This window comes from Lepidochelys kempii, chromosome 2 (assembly GCF_965140265.1).
Source record: "Lepidochelys kempii isolate rLepKem1 chromosome 2, rLepKem1.hap2, whole genome shotgun sequence".
Taxonomy (NCBI): Eukaryota; Metazoa; Chordata; order Testudines; family Cheloniidae; genus Lepidochelys; species Lepidochelys kempii.
This window is the reverse complement of record NC_133257.1, coordinates 261,708,633-261,719,670: the sequence shown is the minus strand read 5'-3', so window position 1 is coordinate 261,719,670 and position 11,038 is coordinate 261,708,633.

Below are 11,038 nucleotides of genomic sequence, written 5' to 3'. Positions count from 1 at the left end.
GGGGGCACAACCACGGGGGGTGCACAGCCCCCAGTCCAGAGCTGGCCGCAGCTGCAGGACAGGGGTGCACAGCCCAGCTGTAGCCCTTGCCAAGCCTGGGCGGCAGCCGGGACAAAGGCACAGGGCTCTGGGAAGCTGAGAATGGGGCACACAGCACCCACTGCAGCCCTACAATACACAGACTCAGCTCCAGCCTCTGGCAGAATCTGCAGGACTGGGGCATATGGCCAGGCTGCAGCACGGCCCCAGCTGCAGCCCCCGGCCAAAGTGCAGGGCTGGGGCGCAGCAGGGGATGCAGCCATGGGAGGGACGCACAATCCCCGCTCCAGAGCTGGCCGCAGCTGCGGGACAGGGGCGCCCAGCCTGGCTGCAGTCCCCCCGCCTGCAAGCTGCAGGGCAGCAGCTGCAGGGTCCTGGTTCCAGCCATCCAGCCCCAGTTGCAGCAGGGCAGGGGCGCACAGTCCCGCCTCCTGCCCCAGCTTCAGCTGCTGAAAGCTGAAGCGGAAGAAGTCACCGAGGGGTCCAGTAAATGCACAGAATCTGTGACTGCCATGACCAAATCGTAGGGTTAATGATCACTTCCACCAGGTAGTAGCACAGGGCTTTCAACCACCCCTCTGCCTTTGGAGACTTATAGATCTTGCTGGACTCCCAAATTCTCTAGGGCAGCCACTGCACCAGTGAATTGATGGACTGGAAGGGCATTAGAAACATCTGTTGTCATCAAAGCATTAGCTCTCAGATGTCCCCTGCCTTGATGTGGTCTTCACAAGACACCATGATTTATGGATGCCAAGACAGATACAGCACAAGAGGAAGCAGGGTCTAGTGTCCTTGCCTGGGACTTGGACAAACCTGGTTTCAATTCCTTGCTCTTCCACAGGCTGTGTGAACATGGGGTATGTGACACAATGTGTCTCTGCCTCAGTATCTTCTCTGTAAAAAGGGAACAATAAATAGCACTTCTCTACCTCACAGGGGTGTTGTGAAGTCGAATACATTAAAGATTGTGCAGATACTACGGTAATGGAGGCCACATTGACAGAGAGAGGGAAGGGGACAGGAACAGCGGCAGGGAGCACCGATTGCAGAACTGAGAGATTTTACAGTTGAAGGCCAGGGCTCTGGTGAGGATTTGGAGGTCTCGTCTCTCCTCTGTTACATAACAGCTGTGAATTCCCTATCACCAGAACAGCCACAGACAGGGAGCCATCTGATTAAGCTGAGCTGTCTTCCCCAGGGCTCAGTCTAATGTTTCCTGCCATCAGGAGCTTTCATCTTACTTTGCAGAGAAGATGGTCCGGATTCATGACAGGGTCCCTATTGTCACTGTGAGGCAGCTCGAGGAGCCCTTAACTCATACGAGTGAGCACTTGGTTGGAATGGACTGACACCCATCAGTAAGTGATGATCACCAACACAAAGGTTTCACAATTCAGCCGTTCAAGCAAACTAGAGCAAGCGCATTTAACAATTCAGGGGGAGTTGCAATCCTAAACCCTAGCAGCTCCTTTAATAATCCCAGCCACAGGTCCATCCCATTTCACAACAGGGTATGCAGGGGAAATCTGCTCTACTGGGTGTGATGATCTATTGCTCCATGACTGATGAAAGCTAATGAGAAATGCCTAGATCTACTGCTGATGCGGGGGGAATCATTAACATTTCCCTTAAATATGGTTTAAAACTTTTAAACTCTTTTTTGGGGGGGTGAACTTTAATTTCAGTGACAATTAACCCTTTGGTTACTCACTCTATGCATTAACTGAGGTTCTTTGAGATGGTTGTCCAGTGGGTGCTCCTGCACTTGTAAACAGAGATTTGTAGTAGCAGTGCCTGGCTGGGTATCACATGTGCTGATCCCCTCTCACACCATCTCTGGCGGGTACATAGCGCTGTGACACCAACTCCTACTCAGTTCCTTCTCTACTGCAGAGTCACTAGCATGAAAACTCCGAAGTTGAGGGGAGGAGGGAGGGTAGTGCAGCACCCACAGGGACAACCATCTCAAAGAATCTCAGTTACTGCACATGGTGAGTGATCTTCTCTTCTTCTTCAAGGGATGTCCCTGGGGATGCTCCACTTTAGGTGACGGTAGAGCCGTGTCCCTCAGTGGAAGGGAGGGGCTTCGGCGTTGCAGTCGTGGCAGATGATAAAACCACTGATGTCGAGTGCTGCTCTGTGGCATAGTGCTGTGTGAACATACGAGCTGGTGCCTAGGTTGCTGCTCTGAAGATGTCCACAATGGGCACATTGTTGAGGAAGGTGACTGATGTAGAGAGAGCTCTGGTGGAACGTGTCCAGGTCCCCAGGGAGGGTTGGAGCCATTGATGGCGATAGCAAAAGTCAATGCAGCTGGAGATCCATTTCAACAGCCTTTGTCTGGATACAGTGTCTCCCTTAGATTGTTCTGTGATGGAAAGAAGTAAACTTTGGTGACTTTCTGAAAGACTTTGTCCTTTCAATGTAAAAAGCTAGTGCCCTTCGGATGTCCAGAATATGAAGCATTGCGTTTGTTCCCGTGAGGATTTGGGAAGAACGATGGGAGATGGATGGGTTGATTCAAATGGAATGATGGAACTATTTTAGGTAGGAACTTGGAATGTAGTCATAGGGTAACTTTGTTTTTGAAAAAAATTGTGTATGGGGGATATGCCATGAGGGCCCCCAGTTCTCCCACTTGTCAGGCGTAGAGTTGCCAACTTTCTAAATGCACAAAACCAAATATGCTAGCCCCGCCCCTTCAGAGGCCTTGCCCCTTCCCCAAGTTCCTGCCTGCACTCACTCCAGCCCCCCTCCCTCTGTTGCTCACTCTCCCCAACCCTCACTCACTTTCACTGGGATGGGACAGGGGGTTGGGGTGCGGGAGGTGAGGGCTTAACTGGGGGTGCAGGCTCTGAGATAGGGCCAGAAATGAGGGGTTCAGGATGTGGGAGGGGGCTCCAGGCTGAGGCAGCGGGTTGGGGTGCGGGCTCTGGGGCAGAGGGGTTTGGGGTGTAGGAGGGGGCTCCCGGCTGGGGTAGAGGGGTTCAGTGTGTGGGAGGGGGCTCTGGGCTGGGGCAGCGGATTGGGGTGCAGGGGGGGTGAGGGCTCCGTCTGGGGATGCAAACTCTGCGGTGGGGCTGGGGATGAGAGGCTTGGGGTGGAGGGGGCTCTGGGTTTGAGGGGGGTGCTCAGGACTGGGGCTTGGGCTTACCTCTTTGGTGGTTTATATAAAACATACAAGTGGCATTGTCTGTCAGCACCTTTATGACCTTGTCCCTTATCATGGGTAGGAAATGTGAACATGCACTGAGGACTGCCCAGAGCTCCAGGAGCTTTATGTGTAATGTTGCTTCCAAGGGGACCAACAGCCTTGGATCACGTGGTTGCACAGGTGTGGCCGCCCCTCCCCACCAGCAGAGAGGCGTCTGTTGTGAGTATCATCGCTGGATGGGTCTGTGCGAAGGGAACTCCTGTATAGACGTTATGTGGTTGAGTCCACCAATGGAGAGATGATTTTTTATTTTTATTTTTTTTACCTTGCTTGCCATTGTAAGATGCTTGTTTGTACTGTGTCTATGTGGAACATATACTGTCCTGAGCCATGCTTGCATTGCATGTGTAGTCTAGTATGCTTGATGACAAATGTCGTTCCTGACATATGGTCTAAGAGGTGGAGGAAGATCCTGGCCAGTGTCTGTGGGCTGCTTGTGTTATAGCAATTAGGTTGACTAGAGTGGGCAATCTGTGCTGGGGCAGAGAGGCTGTAGCTTCCAGAGAGTCGAGGTAGGCCCCAGTGAACTGCAGTCTCGGCACAGGTGTGACCACTGATTTTTGTTGGTTTATCTTTAGATCCAGCTGTATGAAGAGAGCTACTGTCTTTTGGGTAGCTTCTAGGGTCTCTTCCTGAGTTGAGGCTTTGAGTAAGTAATCGTCCAGATAGAGGAATATTATGACCCCTTGTATGTGGAGGTGAACCGCCACCATCGTGAGGATTTTCGAGAATACCTGTGGAGCTGTAGACAAGTCAAATGGAAATAAGTTGTAGTGGTAGCGATCTTTGCCAGAACAAATTTGAGAAATCACCTGTGTGAAGAATGTATCATTATGTGGAAATATACATCCTGTAGACTGAGGGCCGAGAACCAGTCTCCTTGTTACAGTACTGGAGTTATTATTGCTAGTGTGACCATCCTGAATTGCTGGGTCTTCAGGAATTTGTTGAGTCTTCTTAAGTCGAGAATGAGCCTCCATCCTCTGGTTTTTTTCTGGGTGAGAAAATAATGGGAGTAGAAACCCTTCCCTCTGTGTTATGTTGGTACTGGTTCTACTATGCCCAGGCATTTGAGATGGTTTACCTCCTGTCGTAGTAGATGTAGAGAAGAGTCCCTGGAGAGGGACGGGGAGGGATGATGGGTTGCGGGGATGGAGGTAAATTGGATGGAATAATCAGTCTCGATGATTTCTAGTACCCATTTATCTGATGTGATGTTTCGCCACATTGGGTGGATGGAGTCAGACAGTCTCTGAATGGGTGGATGGTATCGGATGATTCCAGCAATAGAAGATGTGGGAGATGTTTCAGGTCCTTGGCCAAACCCTCAAAACTGTTGTTTAGAGGGAGGCTGTTGGGATGTCGAGGGCTGAGAAGGGAGTGGTCTCCTCTATTGGATCTCTGCCTCTGCAGGTCATATTGCCTCTGAGGTTGGGGGTAGGGCACAGATTAGGTTCTTTACGCTGAGTAATATTTCCCCCGTTTTTTCCTTTTGAGTAGGTTTGTCAATACCCAAGGATCTGAGGGAAGCCCTGGAGTCCTTTAAAGTGAAGCAACTCATCCGTCTTGGCCGCGAATAGCTTCGGGCCCTCAAACAGAAGATCCTTGAAGGTAGATTGTACCAATTTTGGGAAACCCAGAGATGGAGCCAGGAAGCTTGTTGCATAACTATAGCCCTGGCAATGGAACGTGCTGCTGTGTCTACAGAGTCCAGTGAGGCTTGTAAGGCTGTTCAAGCAAGAAGGTGGGCCTCCAAGACGGTTGCTTTGAATTGCTCTTTTTTGTTCTCAGGTAGAAAAACCAATACATTCAGACATTTTTGAATAATTTGTGTAATTATATTTGGCGATCAATGCCTTGCAATTGGCAATCCTAAATTGTAGGCTGCTGACAAGCAGGCCTTATGTCCAAAAAGGTCCAACTGCTTCCAGTCCCCGTCATGTGGGGTGGTTCAGGAGTGTTGTTGTCTGACCCTTTCTTTCATGGCCTCTACCACCAGAGAGTTTGGTTTGGGATGTGAACAAAAATTCCATGCCAGAGTCTGCCAGATGGTCTTGGTCAGGTCCACGAGAGCCTCACATATTGGTAGGGCAATCTTGGAAGAAGTTGAAGTCTGGAGGATGTCCAACAGCTTTTGTTGGGACTCTGCAACTTCTCCCAACATAAACTCTAATGAATCAGTGATCCTCAAACAATTCTGGAACTGTTTAAAGTCATTCCCCGTCATGGGTGGTGAGGGCATAATAGCTTCATCCGGAGAAGGAGGAGGAAAAATTGGTACCTGGGGTTACCTTCTTGATCCAAAGTCAACCCAGTTCCTCAACTGCCTCTTCTGGAGGTTCAAAGGGTCCAGGTACAGAGGGTGATGGGGAATACCTTACCCTCTCTCTCTCTCTCTCTCTGTGAACTGGGAGGCTTAGCACAGAGTTGGTGGTATGCTGCCCATGGGCCGCAGTAAGGCCACTGTGATGGGAATGGCATTGGTGGTGGCATCGATGGGTGTCTGCAACATCCTGGAATTTCAGGTCTGGGGTGGTATTTGTGGTGCTCTAGTGGACCTGGTCTGGTAGTTGTGTGGATAGACAAGGACTGATGTGAGGAGTAGATTTCCCCTTCGTCATGATCATCCTCGTTGCTGGATAAAGGAAAGCCCGTCAGAAACCAGGATTGATGACCAGCAAATGAAGCAATATTTAAAACCTGGGGAGCTGGCCATGCCCCTTAGAATATGGTTTCTCCCATGAGGGAGGGTAACTTTTCTATACTATCGGGTGTCCTAATAACTGAAACTTAAATTCCTAAAGTTAAGAGGTTTTTTTTAAATAAACGGGGAAGAGGTAGGGTAGTAAACTAAATTACTAATTAACAAACTAGTATTCCAAAGTCAAACGAGGATAAAGATAAAGCGCAGAGGCGCTGCCAAATGCCCCGTCTCAAACCAAGGGCGGGAGAGAAGGAACTGAGGCGGGGTTGGTCACAGAGCACTATGTAACTGTCAGGGGGCGGCGCTAGACGGGGACAGCGCCTCTGTGACTCAGCTAGGTGCTGCTGCTAAAAATCTCCGATTACAAGTGCAGATTCTCCTAAAGTGGAGCACCCACAGGGACCTTCCTAGAAGAACAAGCCTTTGTTAAAGAGTAGCCGTACTACACGTAAGGTGCAAGTGCCAACAGCCTACATTCTCCAACAAGTCTTCCAGCAAAGCCAGGGAAGACCAGAGCTGCCGATCCTGATGCCCTTAAAGGGCAAATTAAACAGACCAAAACCAAAACACACTTTAATAAACCCTGACTAGAATTTTCTACATCATGGGAAACACAAAAAGGGCCACTGACCTGTCCCCTCCATGTGCTTGTTTGCCTCAGCCACCTATTATGTCTTGTCTTTTAGATTATAAGCATTTTGGGGCAGGGACTTTCATTTTATATTTTTTACGCAGCGCTTAGCATAACGGGGGCTCAACATGGCTTGCCCCTGGGTACTATCAATGTTAAATAAGTGCAATTAAAAAAAAAACATTTGCAGATCACCTTTAAGGGCTTTAAATATGACAGATTGCAAAACAGTAAGGAATTATATTTATATATATATATATATATATATATATATATATATATATATATATACATACACCCCCTCCCCCCACCCAAGTACCAGTGTTTTAGCTTTATAAAACACTAGTACACATTCTAGCTGGTTATACCCATGCAATTCCATTGACTTCAGGTTGAATGGGTATAATTAAAGGCAGAAATTGGTCCCTTTAATTAACAGTTTATAAAATTTTAATATGAGATTTAACCTCCTATAAATAAATAAAAACTATCCTAAAATGCAGGTGGATAAGTGTGTTTCACAACCATATTAGTGCAAAAAGTTGTTGGTACTGGTGTATGACTGGAGGAAAATTTGATGCTTTATCTTCTTGTGATTAAATCCTAGGCAGCATTCATGTTGGAAATTACACCAGATGGGTTCCAGCACACTGCAGCTCAAGGTCATCTAAATGCTGCGTTCTGCTCCAAATGGTAAGCATGATCATGATGAACCACGTAAGGCCATCAACAGAAATTTAATACACTGTCAGACAGTGGATGATCCTCAGCTAGAGCATTTTAAAATGCTGCTTACCACCCAGAACAAGGACACAAATAGCCCTCATGTAAAGGTGATACTGGAGGAACTAAAGACCTCTTCATGTGCAAATCTATTTAAAAAAGAAAAACTGCATTTATGTTGCTGCTCCTTAAACTGTTTATAGCACAAGAGCTAGTTATTCATGTGATGGATTCCATTATGCCCAAAGTTGTTATTTTCCTCCCTTAGGCATATTAAAAAGGAAATTGCTTACCTGTAATTGTATATTCCTGAAGATAGTATCCTCTACAGAGCTACATTGCTAGAGCAGTCTGGATGCCATGTAGTTGATCATCTAATAAAAACAGCCAGAAATATGAAGACATAACCCACTGAACCAAATTTAGCTTTCTTTAAAATGGGGTTCTACTATATTTGAACATAGGTACTTACAAAGTACTTTGTAAGAGTGTTCTAGGGTTTTATATTTCAATTTTATGGAATGATGCCCTAAACTAACAATAAGAAAAGGAGTACTTGTGGCACCTTAGAGACTAACCAATTTATTTGAGCATGAGCTTTCGTGAGCTACAGCTCACTTCATCGGATGCATACTGTGGAAAGTTTAGAAGATCTTATTATATACACACAAAGCATGAAAAAAATACCTCCTCCCACCCCACTCTCCTGCTGGTAATAGCTTATCTAAAGTGATCACTCTCCTTACAATGTGTATGATAATCAAGGTGGGCCATTTCCAACACAAATCCAGGGTTTAACAAGAACGTCTGGGGGGGGGGGGTAGGAAAAAACAAGGGGAAATAGGCTACCTTGCATAATGACTAAGCCATTCCCAGTCTCTATTCAAACCTAAGTTAATTGTATCCAATTTGCAAATGAATTCCAATTCAATCGTCAAGAATTATAACATTCAAAAACCAGTCGGAGAACACTTCAATCTCTCTGGTCACGTGATTACAGACATTAAAGTCGCTATTTTACAACAAAAAAACTTCAAATCCAGACTCCAGCGAGAAACTGCTGAATTGGAATTCATTTGCAAATTGGATACAATTAACTTAGGCTTGAATAGAGACTGGGAATGGCTTAGTCATTATGCAAGGTAGCCTATTTCCCCTTGTTTTTTCCTACCCCCCCCCCCCCCCCAGACGTTCTTGTTAGACCCTGGATTTGTGTTGGAAATGGCCCACCTTGATTATCATACACAATGTAAGGAGAGTGGTCACTTTGGATAAGCTATTACCAGCAGGAGAGTGGGGTGGGAGGAGGTATTTTTTTCATGCTTTGTGTGTATATAATAAGATCTTCTAAACTTTCCACAGTATGCATCCGATGAAGTGAGCTGTAGCTCACGAAAGCTTATGATCAAATAAATTGGTTAGTCTCTAAGGTGCCACAAGTACTCCTTTTCTTTTTGTGAATACAGACTAACACGGCTGTTACTCTGTAAACTAACAATGCATCCCTGGATGACAACTACATTATTTTTTTAAGCTGTAAAACCTACTCTGTCCACTGTTTATCTCCAGGTACCATTCTAATTTTATAAACAGTGATTAAAGAGAAATAAATATGCAGGGCTGGATTCTGGTCTTATAGTAGTATACTTTTCAGAGTGGAAACAAAATGTAAATTTTTAACAGTGAGAGTAATTAATTGGTGGAACAATTTACCTAGGGTCATGAGGGATCTTCAATCACTAAATTTTCAAATCAAGATTGGATGTTTTTTGTAAAAGATCTACTCTTGGAATTATTTTGGGGAACTTCTATGGCCTGTGTTATATAGGAGGTGAGATTAGATGATCACAGTGGTCCCGCCTGGCCACAGGATCTATGGATTCCATTGACTTTTGCTTGCAGTTTATACCAAAAGACAGAGATCATGTTTTGGCCCACAATGTAGAAAATACAGGTCTGCCAGCTTGTGCCAGAGACTAGATCTAACACCACAGATGCATGCTATTATTTGCCACTCCCTGCAGGAAATCCATTTTTACTATATACAGTGGCAATTAGCCTTTCCATTAAGACAAAGCTGATATTTCCAGTAAAATCTAGTTTTTCTGGAACAGAAGTTCTAAAAGACTAATGGCTTAGCAAACTAAGACATTATATCTGCTGACTACAGCTAATCCTCACGTTTCGAGTATTACACAAATGATGTGGCAATGTGTATTTGGGAAAGAATATTTAGCTCAGCATTTAAAGTGAGACAATTTCAGCGAAGATCTGTTAAGTGTATTCTTTCACAAAGAATATGCACATTTTACATATCTTGATTTGGTGACTGACCACTTCCTCACTTCAAAACTTTTCAAAATATTTGTTCCTCATGCAGTTATTATGTAAATTCACTACACAGATGTAAGAATCCTTTCCTATATAGATCAGGAAGAGAAAAGACAACTTGTAGTCTTTTAGAGAGAAAAAACCACACAGATGGATATAGAACTTGAAGTATACGTTTAATTTCTTTAAGTTCCCCTCTTAAGTACTAGAGGAATTTTTTCAAATGTAAAGAAATCAGTGTTTGCATATATGTACAAAAATTCTATTGATATTTTTGACCACCACCTGCTTCTGAATAACAAATTTGCAGTAAGTAAACAGAACATTATAAAAACGCTCAATAGTGCATTTTCTATTAGGACAATTCGACATAATACCATATTTAAAATAAAAATCCTAAAATACAGAGTGAATCCCTTTATAAAGCTGACAATTGCTGATGTGAACCATAAAAATATAACGTTCTAGCAGTATGCTTTGGACTGGTATAATTATTAGTTGACAGTATTTCTACTGCACCCCGTTTTTCTAGCTTTAAAAGTCAACTCTAGCGTGAAACGTGACAAAAGTTATAGCCTGGGAACACTTTTTGTTTTTACCCCATGTGATATGGCAGTGTTTAAGATTTTGGATGCCTTATTTCATGTTTAGCACTCAAAATAAAGTGAAAATTTAATATGAATTAATCCCTTGCAAATAAGGTGACATATTCACTTACTTTTGCATTTAAAATGATGGATCTGCACCAAATAACGTTGTTGTTTTGAATTAGCAATGACATATTCATTCATGATTCTGATTAGCAGGTTGCAACTTTATTAGAAAAATTTCTGTAAACCTGCATGACCTGCTAGAACACAACTATTTTTAGCTTCAGTTGAATGTATATTTCAAGAACTTACAAAATATGGATTTAAAAGACTGTGGGTGTGCTTTTTCTTTTAAAGCTACCATAAGTGTTAGAAGGGTTTAATCTTAACTTTTGGGATTAAGAACCTGATTTGAACCTATGTTTGAAAACTGGATATTCAGATCTCAATTAGTTCAGTTCTAGGTATCCCAGGACCTTGCAAACTAAATGCCCCCTCTTATCTATGCACAGAGGGTAAGTGGAGTATGACATTCAATTTTCAAGCTTCTTTTTGAATTTCCTTTGCATGTTTCAGTTGAGCGCCTGAAGACTAATTTTTAGTAATTTAATACTATCAAAAATTATTGTATTAACTAAGAAAAAAAGACAACTTTTTACAGTTCAAAGCTCCTGATGAGATAAAAAAAAATAATTTTCACTATTGCAAAACATTTGAGAAAAGTAAACAATCTCAAAATATTACAGAAAGTTAATAAAGCAAGCTACTATAGTACATTGCAGTACTCATTAGCACTGCTAAAG